The sequence below is a fragment of the Vulpes vulpes genome, chromosome 16, assembly GCF_048418805.1.
Source record: "Vulpes vulpes isolate BD-2025 chromosome 16, VulVul3, whole genome shotgun sequence".
NCBI classification, from domain to species: domain Eukaryota; kingdom Metazoa; phylum Chordata; class Mammalia; order Carnivora; family Canidae; genus Vulpes; species Vulpes vulpes.
The window spans coordinates 35,020,541-35,039,171 of NC_132795.1; the positions used below are offsets into that span (position 1 = coordinate 35,020,541).

Below are 18,631 nucleotides of genomic sequence, written 5' to 3' on the forward strand. Positions count from 1 at the left end.
TTTCTGATAGAGGACATGCATTTACAGAATGGCTGGTCAATACGGAATATGATTTATGATTAAACAACAAAAGGAAGCTAACTGCTTGAGAAATTCAACACATGACCTTGGCCTCCTTTTTTTTTTTTTTCAGAGATTTCATTTATTTGAGAGAGAATGCACATGCGTGCGTGTGCACAAGTGAGAGCACATGAGAGGGAATTGGAGGGGAGGGGTAGAGGGACAAGCAGACTCCCCACCGAGCAGGGAGCCTCATGGAGGGCTTCCCCTGAGGCTCATCCGGCACTTGATCCTGGGACTCCATCTCAGGACCCCAGGATCATCACCTGATCTCAAGGCAGACACTTAGCCAGCTGAGCCACCCAGGTGCTCCTGACCTTGGCCTCTTTATTATTGTTCATACCTTACTGAATTATCTAGTCCTAGACTCAGTGAAGAGTCACTGGCACATTAATTTATATATTATAGGACTTTTGCATTGTTTTCTATACACAATTTGAAATCACGTGGTGGTAAATACACTTGAAAATGTGGTATATCAGCTCAGAGAAAAAGAATTAGAAGATTAAATTTAGCAGTTCAAATTGACAGAAATGGTTGCTTTCTGTGAGCTGGGATATGATCGAAGCCAAGTTAACTTTACTGTGAAAGTCTGAACTCATTGTGCCTGTCAAAGCAAGTTCTTCCAGAAAATAGAGGGCTACCTTTCCCCTATTTGAGAGAAGAGAGAGGAAAGGGAAAAGCAAAGAGTCTCTTGAGGTATGTTTGCAAGATTGCTTCTGGCTAAAAGTTAATGATCAGTTGCCTCTGTTCTCAGCTCTGAGCCCTGCGAGAAGTAGAAAACTTCTGTTCTCCATCCAGGTAACTTTTAAAAAATACAAATTGTACCCATGTTAGGCTATTCTTTAGATTATAGACGTGGGCTTTTTTTTTTTCATTAATATCAGCTGATTTCATGTTCTAAGCTTAAGGAAAACAATGAAAAGAACCTATAAATATTGACTAGCCTTTTCTAAAGATTTTGCTTTTGAGTTGTATAGAGTTAAGGCTAATGAGGTATTCTGTGCTTGCTTTCGATGGAAATAGGATTTAAATGTTTTTCTAAAACTGACTTGTCATTCTTAAGCCTCTTGGCTAGAAAGATATATTAATCATAATTACTTAAAATTATAAAGCATGCCAAGTCTTCATTAGTAAGGAAAATTTTAATGTTTGCTTAACACTGACGTTTTGAAAATAACACAATCTTTAATCACTAAAATTTAATTTTTATTTGATGTTATATAACAATGTCAAAAATAAGTGATTTTCTCATTTTAAATCATGTTTTATAAATTTCTGTGTGTACTTCACTGGAAAAATTGTAAAAATAAATTAATTTTTCATGAGGCTTAGGTAATTTCTTCCCAAAATGTTAGGGATTGTATTATGACAAGATAAGAAGTTATTGACAGTTACATTGCAGGTGATACTATCTGTATAGTTTAGACGTGATTAAAGACATCACTTACTAAATTTTACAGTTTTCAAAGCTGGTTTCTAAAAATAAAAATATCTATACATTTATAAGGTGATCATATTCTGCATTGTATTCCCAGGATAAAGAGAGGGATTGTTTAAGCCAGTAGAGCTGCAAATTAGAAGAATTTATGTAGAGAGTCCTGTTTTTTTCTAGAGCGTCTGGACATTGTTATCTTAATTTAGCAAGCATCCAAGGTCAAGAAAACTGGTTTTAGAGGTTGTATTGGGACTCAAGTGATAAAGACGAGTAAATATTAAAAGCTAAGTTTTATTGTGATGGTTTTTCATTTATATTTCTTTTGAATTACAATTAAATGTCAGTCAGTGATCGGTGATTTTGCAATTGGAATTTGGAGCTAGCAGGCATCTAGGAGAACATCACATTATGTGCAAGGACCAGAGTCCGGAGAGGGAAAGTAACAACAGCTATTGGGAGACCTGGGACTAACACCAAAGTCTTCATTTACTGGAGGACAATAGAGTTAATGGTTATTAGCGTTCCTACTGTTTTTTGAATGGGAAATCATATTTTATGTCTTAATACATTTTTATGTGGAAGTATAGCTAAATAAGCACTGGCATTTAAGGTGTAATTCTCTGGTGATATTTTCTAGATTGACCCTTGACATTGCTAAAATTTGTGTGTCCGTTTATTCTCATGTATATAGTCCTGTTCTTCTCTCCGTATATGGACTTGCTTAGGTACATTTAAATTCTCAAGGTTAAAGAAGAAGAGTGTTGCCAGTACTCAGTTTGATATGCATTAAAACCATGCTGACACGTTCATAATTTATAACTTAACGTTTAAGTGGCTGTAGTTTCACTAATTACAGAAATGTAAAAATGAGTAAAATAAAGATATGCATATAAATAGGAACTATATTCATTTAAGTTTTGAAATAATCTGCATGCTCTGCAGAGATAAAACAATTATTTGGCTTACGAGGATTTTAAAATTTAAGTTTGAGACCCTGACAATTAAGACAGTGGTTTTTTAAAGTGGAGTATGTATAGATTTCTTTTTTTTTTTTTAAGAATTTATTTTTTTTAATTTTTTTTATTATTTATTTATGTAGTCATACAGAGAGAGAGAGAGAGAGAGAGAGAGAGGCAGAGACATAGGCAGAGGGAGAAGCAAGCTCCATGCACCGGGAGCCTGATGTGGGATTCGATCCCGGGTCTCCAGGATCGCGCCCTGGGCCAAAGGCAGGAGCCAAACCGCTGCGCCACCCAGGGATCCCTATGTATAGATTTCTTATCACGTTTTTAGTAGACTCTTCTATTCAACTTTTATTATGAGATGTGCCGATATTCAGAATCAGGCTTGCACATATTAATATGTAGGCGCTATTCTAATTCACTGTGTCCATTGGATATTCACCTACTTCTCAGTTTTCCTTTGGGAATATGCAAATCAGGTTACCATCAAAAAGTCTCTGTTCCTTTAGCCCATTATCTGATGTGCTCCATGAATTGCTGAAAAGTCTATTAAATTCCTTCTGCAGTTGCCTACCTACCTACACACACACACACGCACACGCACACACACACAGATCTATCTAAAAGATAAACAGAGAATACCAAGCTCCCAATGCTGTAGAGGGTAGGTGTTGGAACTCTTAGCTCAAAGGCTCAGCATCACAGGTAACTTGCTTTGCAAATTGTGTATAAGTCACATAACCTATAAGAGGCTCTGTTAAGTGAGTTATAAATGGGCTTTATAACAATAATAATAATAACGCTTCCTTCGCTTGTTTAGTATGAGAATCAGGCGAACTTACATAAAACTTTACTTGGTAGACTATAAACCCTTATTGAGCTCTTCCTAGGGCTGTCATTACTACAAACTACGTGGCTAAAAACAACAGAAACTTAATCTCTATCAGCTCTAGAGATCTGAAGTCTGAAACGAGAGCTTTGTGTCCTCTGTACTTTCTTGGAAGCTTCAAAAGGAAAGGGTCCTTCCTTTCCTCTTCTATCTTCTGACAGCCCCACCCAGGCTGTGAGAACGTGACTCCAATCCATGCCTCAGTCTTCACATGGCTTTCGGTCTGTATTTCTGTATCTTATCTGTTCGTCTTCTTATAAGGACACCTGTCATGCTGGATTAGGAGCCATCCTACTCCAGCATAACCTTAACTACGTATTTATTGGCCCTATTTCCAAATATAAGGAAATAGGCTATTGGAGGTGAGGACTTAAATGTACTTTTTTTTTTTTTTTTTTTTTTTTAGGGACACAGTTCAACCTCTGACCCTCTCCAAAGTCATGTCCTTCCCATGTAAAAAATACGTTCTCCCAATCCATTCCCAGTGTCCTCCAAAGTGTAAACCATTGTAGCCTCACCTCTAAGTCCAAATTCTATCTAAATAAAAACAAAACAAAACAAAACAAAAAACAAGTTCTATTTAAATCGGTTAAAGGGTGTGACTTGGGGTATAGACCCTCAGGGGCAAGGTTCCTCTCCAGTTGTGGACCTGTGAAGCCCAGAAAGCAAGTCATCTGCTTCCAAGATAAAACAGTAGGACAGACATAGAATAGATATTCCCCCTCAAAAAGGAAGAAATTTGAAGGGAAAAAAAAAAGGGTCACTGGTCTAAAGCAAATTTGCAACTTAGCAGAACAAGTTCCCTTGGGTTTTAAGGCTTGAGAACAATTCTCTGTGACTCCGTGCTGTGTCCTCTGCATCAGTCAGAGCTCTACAATGAAGCAACACTGAGAGATTAGTTTTAAGGACTTGGTTTATGCAGTTACAGGGGCTGGCAGATCTGAAATCCGCAGAGAGGCTAGCAGGCTGGAGATTCACGTAAGAGCTGATGTTTTGGTCTTGAGTCCAGAATTCGTAGGGCCTGCCAGGAGGCTAGAGACTCAGGCAGAATTCTTTCTTCTTTGGGAAACTTCAGTTTTCACTCTTAAGGCCTTCTGGTGATTGGATGAGGCTCACCCTTGTGAAGGGCAATTTTCTTCACTTCAAGTCAATTGGTCATAAATGTGAATTACTTCTATAAAATACCTGTGCAGCGGTTATCGAGGCTATCGGCCGACCCAACAGCTGGCACCGTAGCCAGGCCAAGTGGATGCATGGTATTGGCCATCGCAGACAGGAGGTAGAGGAGAAAGCATATGGAGAAGCACCTGTTTTTTGTTTTTTTTTCTCAGTGTTTTCTTTTTTCTTTTTTATCCCCCAGATAAAAGTTGATTGGGGATTTGGAGATTTTCTAGGGAAACTAGTATTTCTACTTTTTATCTTTTGCCTCTCCATTCCTTCTTTAATGACTTATTTTCAGAGTGGTATAGGCTGCTTAGAAGTTCTTGGAGACACGAATCCATATATAGTGCATGTATCCCCTCTCCCACTTAACCCGAGAGTTCTGTTAAAATAACCTGGCATCATAACTCTTCTCTGTATATCTGGGTATGGGTTACAGTGTACCTCGACTCTGCTTCGTGCCGAACTTGTCAGGCAAGTTTCTTCTCTGATTCCTCCTCTTTTTCTACTGGAATATAAGTTGTGTAAGGGCAGGAGTTTTAGTCCGTTTTGTTGATTGCTTATCCGCAGTGCCTAGAATGGTGCCAAGCACACAGTATGTGCATAATATAGTTACTAGTACTTAAGGACTCATGATTCATGGATGCAGAGGGAGACCCATGCTTTTCTCCCTTCCCTTCTTCACTTACCTGTTCCCTGTAATAATGGACTTGCTGAATTTAGGGTTATTCTTTTTTTTTTAATTTTTATTTATTTATGATAGTCACAGAGAGAGAGAGAGAGAGGCAGAGACACAGGCGGAGGGAGAAGCAGGCTCCATGCACCGGGAGCCTGATGTGGGATTCGATCCCGGGTCTCCAGGATCGCGCCCTGGGCCAAAGGCAGGCGCCAAACCGCTGCGCCACCCAGGGATAAGGGTTATTCTTATTATTAGTTTTATACTTTATATATACACACACATATATATGTGCTTCTATATATAATATTTCATAAAGTTTTATGAGTTATCAGACTTCATATATTGGCATCATACTGATTAATCCTTTTGCCATATGCTTTATTTGAGCTGGCTCAAACATATAGTTTAGCTGTGTATATATTAATTCTGTATATTCCATTTTAACTCTGTATATTCCATTCCATGAATATACATATTTTTTCAGGTTTTTATTTAAATTCCAGTTAGTTAATATACAGTGTAATACTAGTCTCAGGTGTAGAAGTTCATGATTCATCACTTATATACAACACCCAATGCTCATCACAAGGGCCCTCCTAAATCCCTGCTACTCATTTAACCTTTTCCCCCACCCACCTCTCCTCTGGTAACCATCAATTTGTTCTCTGTAGTTAAGAGTCTTTTTTTTTTTTTTTTTTACCCCTATGTTCATCTGTTTTGTTTTGTTAATTCCACATATGGGTGAAATCCTATGGTATGTGTCTTTCTGTGACTTATTTCGCTGAGTGTAATATTCTTTAGCTCCAATCGCATTGTTGCAAATGGCAAGATTTGATTCTTTTCTTTTATGTCGGAGTAACATTCATTGTGTGTGTGTGTATGTGTGTGTATATATATATTATATATATACATATTATATATATTAAATGTATATGTGTATAATTATATGTGTATAATATATATATAATATTATATATATATACCATCTCTTTTTTATCCATTCATCAGTCATGGACACTTGGGCTGTTTCCATAATTTGGCTATTGTGGGTAATGCTGCTGTAAACATTGGGGTGCATGTGTCCCTTTGAATTAGTGTTTTTGTATCCTTTGGGTAAATACCTCGTAGTGCAATTGCTGGATCATAGAATGGTCCTATTTTTAACTTTTTGAGGAACCTCCATACTGTTCTCCAGAGTGGCTGCACCAGTTTGCATTCCCACCAACAGTGCAGAGAGTTCCCCTTTCTCCACATCCTCACCAAAATCTGTTATTTCCTGTGCTGTTAATTTTAGCCATTCTGACAGGTGTGAGGTGATCTCATTGTAGTTTTGATTTGTATTTCCCTGAGGATGAGTGATGTTGAGCATCTTTTCATGTGTTTGTTAGCCATCTGTGTCTTCTTTGGGAAAATATCTATTTATGTCTTCTGCCTATTTTTAAACGGATTTTTAATTTTTGAGGTGTTCAGCGTGATATGTTCTTTATAGATTTTGACTACTAACACTTTATCACAAATGCCATTTGCAAATCTCTTCTCCCATCCAGTAGGTTGCCTTTTAGTTTTGTTGATTGTTTCTTTTGCTGTGCAGAAGCTTTTTATCCTGATGAAGTCCCAATAGTTTATTTTTGCTTTTGTTTCCCTTGCCTCCAGAGACATGTCTAGTAGGAAGTTGCTATGGCTGAGGTCAAAGAGGTTTCTGCCTGTGTTCCCCTCTAGGATTTTGATGGTTTCCTGGTTCACATTTAAGTTTTCATCCATTTTGAATCGATTTTTGTATATGGTGTAAGAAAGTGGTCCAGTTTTATTCTGCATGTTGCTACCTAGTTTTCCCAATACCATTTGTGGAAGAAACTATCTTTATTCCATTGGATATTCTTTCTTGCTTTGTCGAAGATCAATTGACCATATAGTTGTGGGTCCCTTTCTGAGTTTTCTGTTCTGTTCCATTGATCTGTGCATCTGTTTTTGTGTCAGTACCACACTGTCTTGGTCAGTACAGCTTTGTAATATAACTTGCAAGTTTGGAATTGTGAGGCCTCCAGCTTTGCTTTTCTTTTTCAAGATTGTTATGGCTACGTGGAGTCTTTTGTGGTTCCATACAAATTGTAGAATTCTTCGTTTTAGTTCTGTGAAAAATGCTTTTGGCATTTTTATATGGATTGCATTAAATGTATAGATTGCTTTGGGTAATATAGACATTTTAACAAGAATGTACATACGTTAGTTATCTAATCTTTTATTGATGTACATTTGAATTGTTTCCAATTTTTTAAAACTCTTATTTCCATGTAGCTACAAACATTCTTTACTTGTCTTCTTGTGCACAAATGGGTACATAGGAGAGGAATTAATGATTATAAGATATGCATCGCTTCAAAAATCAGTTTTCAAACTGTAAGAGAGTTCTCACTCCTCCACATCCTGTGGTTGTGTGAAATCATAGAAATCTAGACATAAGCCGTGGACTAGCTTCATTTGATTTTTGTTGCAAAGTTCTGCCTGTGTCTCTTTGGCTTCAGTGTAAAAAAATATTGCCCCAGGTGGTGATGGGCAACGGTTTTATTTTTGTTTCTTCCATTCAGGAGGAATTGAGGGAGTGGAAGACAGGCCTAGACTGGCACCTGGCTTGCATCAGTTGGTGAGTCTCATCTCTGATCTTGCATGGAACACTTGTTCAAGTCCTCCCTCTACTACACAGAACATGAACTTTTGCTTCATTGACTGCTTCTGGCTCCAGATTCCAGCAGACTTATTATTATTTTTTGGCTTTTTACTGTCTGTTTTAGGTTTTAATTTTTTGTATATTTTTTATTGGAGTTCGATTTGCCAATATATAGCATAACACCCAGTGCTCATCCCACCAAGTGCCCCCCTCAGTGCCCATCACCACATCACCCCAGCCCCCCGCCCACCTCCCCTTCTACTACCCCTTGTTCATTTCCCAGAGTTAGGAGCCTCTCATATTCTGTTTCCCTCTCTGATACTTCCCACTCATTTTCTCTCCTTTCCCCTTTATTCCCTTTCACTAATTTTTATATTTCCCATATGAATGAGACCATATAATGTTTGTCCTTCTCGATTGACTGACTTCACTTAGCATAATACCCTCCTCCAGTTCCATCCACATTGAAACAAATGGTGAGTATTCATCGTTTCTAATGGCTGAGGAATATTCCATTGCATAGACCACATCTTCTCTATCTATTCATCTGTCAGTGGACACCGAGGCTCCTTCCACAGTTGGCTACTGTGGACATTGCTGCTATAAACACTGGGGTGTAGGTGTCTCAGTCTTTCACTGCATCTTTGGGGTAAATCCTCAACAGTGCAGTTGCTGGGTCATACAGTAGCTCTATTTTTAATTCTTTGAGAAACCTTCACACAGTTTTTAAGACTGGCCAGCAGACTCATGTTTCACCACACTGTGCTTGTAGTCAGTGGAGATGTTTATTATTGTTACTATTATTATTACCATTACCATTACCATTTAGTTTAGTTATTTATTTTGGTTTTCTCTTTTCAGATATATTTTTCATCATCATGTGCTTGCAGCAGAGAGCTTATATCCAAATGCAAATTTGCAGGAACACCTTTCTTTTTAAAGCTTCAATTTTAATTCCAGTTAATTAACATACAGTGTAATATTAGTTTCCATAGTAGAACTTGGTGATTCATCACTTACATACAACACCTAGTGCTCATCACCAGTGCCCTCCTCAATCTTCATCACCTATTTAACCTTTCCCCCCAGAAGACCTCTCCTCTATAGAAATATCTTGATCTATTAGCTGACTTTTGACTAAAGTTGGATAGCAAACAATCAAGGCTGAAGTGGCTGGCAGTTCTGTATCACCTATTGCAATAGGATAGATCTGCTTTATATTCTAATTGTGTGAGACAATGGAAAAATGACATTAGTATGTAAAATCATAGCTTTACTTGTATTCTTACCTGGAGGAAGGGATGTTCCATCTCTATACCAATATGGTTCTGCAAGAGTACTTTACAGTAGTCCAAGAACTTTAATTCAAATGCAATTTTGGATCTAGTCAGCTATTTGAACCAAAGCTTTAATAAAGCTGCAGAATTCTGGACTCTAAAGTATAAAAGAGTTGATCCTGACTTTTTGTAGTCAGGAAGTTTCTATCACCTCTATCATAAAATAACTTACAAGGCTCTTAAAAAATTTAGAATTTGGAGTGATGTAATAAGCATGTCAGGATGATTTTTCTACATCACAGTGTCACGTATAATGAAGCTAACCTGTTGGATAGAATATTTAGCATTTTATATCTGGATGTAGAAGAATATCTACCAAAAATGATGAGTTAGGTTTAGCAAAATTAATACTGAGCTATTCTTTTTGACAGTAGTTGGCAAATAGATTCAGTTGTTTCTTTAGGCTACTTCTGAAATATTCTAGTAAGACCATGTCATCAACATGGAATAAATATGGAAGATAAGAATTCCAGGATGTTGAACAAAATTAAAGCTAATTCAGTACAGTGATGCACTGTTTCTTATGGACTAGACAAGTTGCCAGTGAATATGGGGTTTTTATTGTCTACTGATAGTCCTTTGTAATTTTTAGCAGGAAGGCATTTTATATTAATATTTATTTAATACATTTTTCTCCTTAATGTAGGTTAAAATCATGGAAATAGTAAATAACTGTCTAATATAGCCTAGAAGGACGTAAGTCAGCAACAATGAAAAAATCATAGCATCCATTTCTTATAACACTGAATTTAATATTGGAAACACTTTATAAAGATGAAACTGTGTTTTTCATTATGTCTATTACTTCTTCCAAGTGACTTTAGTCTCTGTTGGACTTTGCTCTGACATTTTCTGGGGCATCCTTGGCTAACTATCAGAAAGAGGGAGCCAGATTTACCAGTTCTCCAGGTGTACTAGCATCTCTCTTACCAAAAACTTGTACAAAATATTCTTTATTTTTTTTTTCTTTTTACTTTTTTCTTTTGAAACAGGCTCTATGCCCAACATGGGGCTTGAATTTGCAACCCTGAGATCAAGACTTGTCTGCTCTACTGACTATGCCAGCCAGGCACCCCCAAAATATTCTTTTTGGATTATTTTTCTCTTTTCTTTTCACTTAAGTACTCATGTTCACCAATAAAGACTCAAGAAAAATACATTTATAATCTCCTCAGGCTGATTTGATTATACTTCCTAATACAATGGCTATTAGCCATTTATTACCATAGACTTTTTTCCCAACTAGAGTTTGATTACAACTTAATGCCGTGAGTCTTAGAATGGACTGAATTAACATACCTCTTTTGTATTGAGGTGTATAATGTTTATGTAACATATTTGGGACAATTGAGGAAATAGTCACTCAAGTCATTTCTGTATTTGCTGGTTCAGATCATTGCAGTTGAAAAAAGCTACCACAAGAGTATTGTAATTTGCCACCTTTTCTTGTTGATGTCTCCCAAAGAATTACATACTTTGTGAATGCATGAGCTGTGTCTTGCCCCATTGTTGTGCCTCTAATTTTAGTCTATTGAACTCTTTCCTTGTAGGAGTTGTTGATAAATATTTGTGAATCAAATGCTAGACTAAAGGAAGCTTCTTTTGGCAGAACTCTGGTAGTAGAACTGTTTAAGGTGATCATTAATGAATATCACAGTGTCCAAGGAGGAATATGTGGGCCTAAGTCACAATACTAAGTTAATATTTGAAAGGCCCAATGAGGTGTGGAGAGTGGTGGTAATCTGTGATTATAATTGCCTCAGAGAGTGGTGAGACTAATCCTCAGCTCTAAGGTCATTTTACTCATGACCGAGCTAGTCTGGATCAGCAAGAACAATGATGGAACAAAGCCACATGTTCCTTTGTAGCAACAGGCCAGCTTGGGTTGGGTAGTGATGGCAGGGCTCCCAAGAGAGGTTATCAAATGCACAAATGGCTTTTAAATACCCACTTGTTTCTTATTTGCTATTATTGCTTCGGCCAGTGTTACAGACTGAATGTTTGGGTCTCCACCCCAAATCCGTTGAAGTCCTACCCCTCAATGTAATGGTATTTGGAGATGGGGCCTTTGGGAGGTAACTAGGTTAGGAGAGTAGGGGCAAGGTCTGATGGAATTGTTGCCCTAGTGTGAAGACACACCACAAAGCTTGGTATCTCTCTGTCTGCACATGTGCATTAAGAAAAAGCCATGTGAGCCCGCAGAAGGTGGCTTTCTGCGCGTCAGGAAAAAGGTTTTCACCAGAATGCAACCATGCTGGCACTTTGATCTTGGACGTCCAGCCTCCAGAGTGTGAAAAAACTACTTTCTGCTGTGTAAGCCCCCCAGTCTATGGTATTTTGTTAGGATAGCCTGCACCGACTACTACACGCACAGTAAGTCACATGGCCAGGTCCAAAGTAAATATGAAAGAGAACTATTTTGAGAGGTAGATGCAGGGAGGGGAATAACTTCTAGGCAGTTTTGCATTATTACCATTTTTGCATCATGGTATTTAAATAAATATGATGCATGATATAATAAAATTTAGGTAGGTATCATGAACTAATGAATTATGCTTCTTTGGATATAAAACATTTTTTTTTAAACTCCAAAAGCTAACCTTTAAAAAAAATGATTTGGAATCAGATATACTGATATTATTTGGTGCTTATATGTCATGCACTTACTTATTAAGAGTACTTCAGGACTATTGTGTGTTTTACTAGTTTTGCAGGCTGCCTCATATTTGCCAATGGATATGTATATGAGACCAAATGACAGTGCAGGCTACATATTCATTAAATCCACCTTCACATAATCTGTTCAAAATTTAACATTTCTATTATTTCATTGCCAATTGACCTTGAGGCAAATTGTCAAGAAATTTATGAGGGTAACAGCATGAATATGTGTTCTCAAGTGTCTCTTGGGTAAAATATGACTCATGGCTTTCTTGCTTCTGAAATGAGTAAGCCTCAAACCTGAAGTTGACAGCAGAGTCATTGTACAGATTGATGTTCTCAATGACTAACGTTTGACGGAGTTTGCTTCTGATTTATTACGCTTCTAGTAAAAAACAATTTACCTCACTTTTTGGTATTTTGACTATGTGCTTTCACTAATTGGGTAAAAAAATTCGATTTCTTTTATATTGAGGACTTGTGCATTTTGAATAAACTAATCATTTTAAATTAAAACTTTATTTTTAAAATGTATAGTTGCAGTGTGTTTCTAAGTATGCTGACATGGTCCTGCTCTTTTCTTTTTTGATGTCAAGTAGCTCCTGATACATTTTTTTTTTAATTTGTGCCTAACAATAAGCTTAATGCTTATATCAAAATCCATTTACTAATTATTGGATTTTTGTTACAATTATCTATTTGAGCACAGCAAATGTACTTGAAAAACAATCATACACAATTAGGTACAGCCCTCACTAATGGAGCTTATAATTTCTGGAAAACAGAAAACTAAGAAATCACTTTTCTCTTTCTTCTCAGGAGTACTTTCAACTATTATAACATTATAAATTTATTTTTTTAAAGAATTAAAGTATGTCACCTTGAAAAGGAAACAAAATGCAGGAAATAGAGGGAAAGAAAATAATATACAATTCCTTCCTACAGTATTTTCACCTACCAAGAAGATAAAATAACATTACTATTATTATGTGTTTTATCTATCACAAAAACATATTTGATAAATACAAAATGTTTTAAGTAACACATACATAAATTAGAATGCATATTAATATAACAAATATCCAGAAACCTACCATTCAACTGAAGAATTTATTAGAAACATCCCTTGAAATGACTGTTCCTCTCCTCTTTCATCCCTAACCTGCTCCCAAAGGAAGGAACTGTTGTCCTAATTTTTTTTTTTAAGAGAGAGAGAGAGAAAGGGGGGGAGAGAATCTTAAGCAGACTCCACACCCAATGTGGAGCCTGAGGTGGGGGTCCATCTCGCGACCTTGAGATCACAACCTGAGCCAAAATGAGGAGTGGACCACTTAACTGCTTAGTCCTTTGAGCCATCCGGGCACCTCAGAGGTAGCTGTCATTCTAAACTCTGTATTGATCCACTGCTTTTGTGTGTGTGTTTCTCAGCTTTACTGAAGTATAATATTGTATAAATGTAAAATATATGATGTGATGGTTTGATACATTTACATATGGTAAAATGATTACCACCCTAGGGGTAGTTTACACTTCCATCACCTTATATAGTTACTGTTTTTATTTTGTATTTAAGAGAGTATTTAAGATCTATTCTCTTAGTAACTCTGAAGTATGTAATGAAGTTTTGCCAACTATAGTCACTGTGCTATATATTAGGTCCTCAGAACTTACTCACTTAGCACTAGATGTTAGTACTCTTAGGTAACGTCTCCCCAGTTCCGCCACTCCTCAACCTTTAGCAGCCACTATTCTATTCTCCGTGTCTATGAGTTCAATATTTTTAGATTCTACATATGTGATATCATACAGTGTCTCTTTTTCTGTCTGATTTATTCCATTTACCATAATGCCCTCAAAGTCCATCCATGTTGTCATAAATGGTAGACTTTCCTTCTTTTTTAATGACTAAATAGTATTCCATTGCATGTATGTGTATATTTTTTTGTGTGTGTGTACATATTGTATATGAAAATCTCACATTTTCTTTATCGATTCAAATACTTAGAACATTTCAACAGTTTGTTTCCATGTCCCGGCTACTGTGAATAATGCTGCAATGCACATGAGGATGCAGATACGTCCTTGAGATAGTGATTTTATTTCCTTTGGATATATACCCATAATTGGTACTACTGAATCTTAGAATAATTCTATTTTTAATTTTTTGAGGAATCTCCTTCCTCTTTCCCATAGTGACTTTATTAATTTAAATTCTTACCAAGAGTGCATAAGTGTCCTTTTCTCTGCATCTTTGCTAACATTTGTTATCATTTGTCTTGTTAATAATGGGCTTCTTATATCTTGGCTATTATAAATAATTCTTCAATAAACATAAAGGTGAATATATCCTCTGAATTACTGTTTTTTGTTTGTTTCCTTTGGGTAAATACCCACTAGTAGAATTACTGGATCCTATGGTGATTCTATCTTTAATTTTTTGAGGAACCTCTATACTCTTTCCATCATGGCTATACCAGTGTGCATTCCTGCCAACAGTGCAGGAAGGTTTTTTTTCTTTATATTCTCCCAAAACTTGTTTCTTTTGCTTTTCATTTTAGCCACCGTGACAGGTGTAAGGTGGTATTTCATTGTGGTTTTGGTTTGCATTTCCCTGTTGATTAATGATGGTGAACGTCTTTTCGTGTGTCTATTGGCAATCTATAAGCACCTTTATGTGTATTGCACCATTATTTACAATAGCCAAGATACGGAAGCAACCAAGTGTTCATCCATAGATGAATAGATAAAGATACACACACACACACACACACACACACACAAACACACACTGGAATATTACTTAGAAAAAAAAAAAAGAATGAGATCCTGCCATTTGCAACTACATGGATGGACCTAGAGAGTATAATGCTAAGTGAAATAAGTCAGTCAGAGAAAGGCAAGTACCTTATGATTTGACTCGTATGTGGAATTTAAGAAAAAACAAATGAACAAAGGAAAAAGAGACAAAAAACAGACTTAAAAACAGAGGAAAAGGGGATCCCTGGGTGGCTCAGTGGTTTAGCACCTGCCTTTGGCCTGGGGCGCGATTCTGGAGTCCCGGGATCAAGTCCTGCGTCGGGCTCCTGGCATGGAGCCTGCTTCTCTCTCTCTCTCTCTCTCTCTCTCTCTCTCTCTCTCTCTCTCTCTATCATGAATAAATAAATTTAAAAAATCTTAAAAAAAAAACAGAGGAAAAATTGGCAACTGCAAGAGGGGAGAATGGGGGGGATAGATGAAACATAAAGGGGATTAAGAGTACACTTATCTTAATGAGCTCTGAGTAGAGAATTGTTGAATCATTATCACCTAAAACTAATATAACACTGTATGTTGATTATACTTCAATTTTAAAAAACCTTCTAAAAAATAATAAAGATAATAGCCCTTCTAACAGGTGTGAGGTGGTATCTCATTGTGGTTTTGTTTTGTGTTACCATGATGATTAGTGATGGTGAGCATCTTTTCATATACCTTTGGACCATTTGTATGCCTTACTGGTAAAAATATCTGTTTAGGTTTTTTGCAAACTTTTTGATTGGATTTTTTTATTGCTTTTGAGCTTTATGAGTTCCTTATTTACAAGATATTAACCCCTTATCAGATAGATGGTTTGCAAGTATTTTCTCCAATTCCATAGGTTGTCTTTTTATTTTATTGATTTCATTGTTTGGTATAGTCCTACTTTGTAATTTTATTTTTGTTTCTTATGTTTTTCTGTCATATCCCAAAAAATCTCTGTGAGGACCAATGTCAAGGAGTGTTTCTCCCATGTTTTCTTCTAAGAGCTTTAGGATTTCATTCTTACACTTAAATTTTTAATCCATTTCAAGTTACTTTTTGTGCGTGGCATAAGATGAGGGTCAATTTCATTCTTTTGCATTTGATTATCCAAATTTCCCAACACTATTTATTGAAAAGACTATCTTTTTTCCATCATTAAACTTTTGGGTTTATTTCTGGGTTCCTGACTCTGTTAAATTGATCTAGGTATCTATTTTTATGATAATACCATAATATTCTTTTTTTTAAAGATTTTTAATTTATTTATTCATGACACACACACACACACACACACACACACACACACACACAGAGGTAGAGACACAGGCATAGGGAGAAGCAGGCTCCATGCAGGGAGCCCGATGCGGGACTCGATCCCAGGACTCCAGGATCACACCCTGGGCCAAAGGCAGGTGCTAAACCACTGAGCCACCCAGGGATCCCCCAATACCATAATATTCTGATTATGGTAGCTTTGTAATATAGTTTGAAATCAGGAGGTATGATGCCTTCAGCTTAGTTCTGTTTTCTCAAGATTGCTTTGGGTATTCAGGGTCTTTCGTGGTTCCATATGAATTTTAGGATTGTAATTTTCTATTTATGTAATAAATACCATTGGTATCTTGATAGGTATTGCAGTGATCTTTAGGTTATTTGGGGTAATATGGAAACTTTAAAATTATTAATTCTTGTAATCTATGTACCACAGATAATTTTTTCATTTATTTCTGTCTTCAATTATTTAATCGAAGTCTTATAGTTTTTAGTGTACTGATTTTTTCATCTCCTTGGTTGCATTTACTCCTAAGTATTTTATTGTTTTGATGCTATTGTAAATGGGATTTTGTTCTTTATTTTTCAGATAGCTTATTGGTAATATATACAAATGCAGCTTGAGTTGTGTGTATTAATTTGTTGATTAATTTAACAGGTTTTTGATGAATTATTTAGGATTTTGCATGAATAAATTCATATCATGTGCAAACAGAAATAGTTTTACTTCTTTTTTCTCATATGGATGCATTTTATTTATTTATTTATTTATTTATTTATTTATTTATTTATTTATGTAGCCTGATAGCTCTGGCCAGGACTTCCAGTACTGTTGAATAGAAGTTGTGAGAGTGAATACACTTGTACTGCTCCTGATCTTATAGGAAAAGCTCTTAGTTTCCCCTGTTGAGTATGATGTTAGCTCTGGGCTTGTCATATATGACCTTTATTATGCTGAAGTACATTCCTTCTATATCTAATTTCTTGAGAGTTTTTATCATGCAAAGATGTTGAATTTTGTTAAATGCTTTTTCTACATCTATTGAGATGATCATATGATTTTTATCTATCATTCTATTTATGTGGTGTATCACATTTATCGATCTATGCATATTGAACTGTCTTTGCATTCTAGGGATAAATCTCACTTGATCATGGTGTGTGATGATTTTAATGTGCTGTTGCATTTGTTTGCTAATGTTTTGTTGAGAATATTTGCATCTATGTTCATCAGGGAATTTGGCCTTTAATTTTATTTTCTTATAGTGTCCTTATTTTATTTCGGTATCAGGGTGATGCTGGTCTCAGAATAAGTTTGAGAGTATTCCCCCCTTTTTTTTCAATATTTTGGAAGCATTGGGAAGGATTGGCATTAATTATTTTTTAAATATTTGTTAGAATATTTAAATATTAAATAATCTGGTCCTGGCTTTTCTTTGTTGAGAGGTTTTTGATTACTGATTCAATAATCTTACTTGTTATTAGTCTGTTCAGATTTTCTCTTTCCTTGAGTTTCAGTCTAGTAGATGGTATGTTTCTAGGAATGTATCTATTTCTTCTAGGTTATCCAATTTGTTGGTATATAGTTTTTCATAGTGGTCTCTTATGATCCTTTGTATTTCCTTGGTATCAATGGTAACGTTTCCTCTTTCATTTCTGATCTAATTTATTTGACTGTTCTTTTTTAGTCTAGCTGAAGATTTGTCAATTTTGTTTATCTTTTCAGATAAACCAGCCCTTAGTTTCATTGACTTTTCAAATTTTTTTCTGGTCTTTATTTAACTTATTTCTGCTCTAATCTTTGTTATTTCTTACCTTATGCTAAGTTTGGGCTTATTTTGTTCTTTTTTATAGTTTCTTGAGGTTCAAAGTTAGTTTGTTTATTTCTTTTCTCTTAATATTTCTTTTCTCTTAATATAATGATTTATCACTGTAAACTTCCCTTGTAGAATTACTTTTGTTACTTCCCATAAGTTTTGCCATGTTGTGTTTCCATTTGCTTTGTTTCAAGATAATTTTGATTTCTTCTTTGACTGGTTATTCAGGAGTATATTGTTTAATTTGCACATGGGTGAATTTTCCAGGTTTTTTTTTCAGTTATTGATTTCTAGTTTAATTCCATTATGGTGGAAATGATACTTGGTATGATTTAAATCCTAAGTTTGCTTGTATTTCCTTTGTGACCTAATGTATGGTATACCCTAGTGAATGTTCTGTGTGCAGTTGAGAAGAATGTACATTCTGTTGCCATCGGATGGAATGCTCTGTATATACTGTTTGGTCTATTGGAATAAAGTATATTTCAAGTCCAGTGTTTCCTGATTGATTTTCTGTGAGGATATTCTATCCATTGTTGAAAGTTGTGTATTTAAATCCCCTAATATTATTGTACTGTTGTCTTTTTTTTCTTTTCAGATTTGTTAGCATTTGCTGACTACAGTTAGGTGCTCCATTTTTGTCTGCATAGATATTTACAATTGTTATATCCTATTGATGAATTGAGCCTTTTACCATTATATAATGACTTTTTCTTTGTCTCTGCTTAGAGTCTTTGACTTAAAGTCTATTTTAAGTGCTTTAAACATAGCACCCTAATTTATTTTATTTTTGTTTGTATGGAAATTTAATTTCAATTGCATGTAAGAACTCTACTTTTTACTTCCCTTCGCATATTTTATGTTTTTGATGTCATAATTTACTTTTTAAATATTGTATATCCATTAAAT

The 18,631-nt window shown here is 35.7% G+C and overlaps 1 protein-coding gene across 10 annotated transcripts in view; it reads left to right on the forward strand.

Moving 5' to 3' along the window:
• The window catches only part of SLC16A7 (solute carrier family 16 member 7), a 178,898-nt gene that overhangs the window by 60,354 nt on the left and 99,913 nt on the right, over positions 1–18,631 (forward strand). For 6 of the 10 annotated variants that reach the window (XM_072742336.1, XM_072742335.1, XM_072742331.1 and 3 more), the window contains exon 2: positions 7,775–7,830. The exons of the other annotated variants lie outside the window; for them this stretch is intronic. The gene's annotated coding sequence lies outside the window, so the exon portion shown is untranslated. The remainder of the gene's footprint in view (positions 1–7,774; positions 7,831–18,631) is intronic. 10 annotated transcript variants of the gene reach the window in all.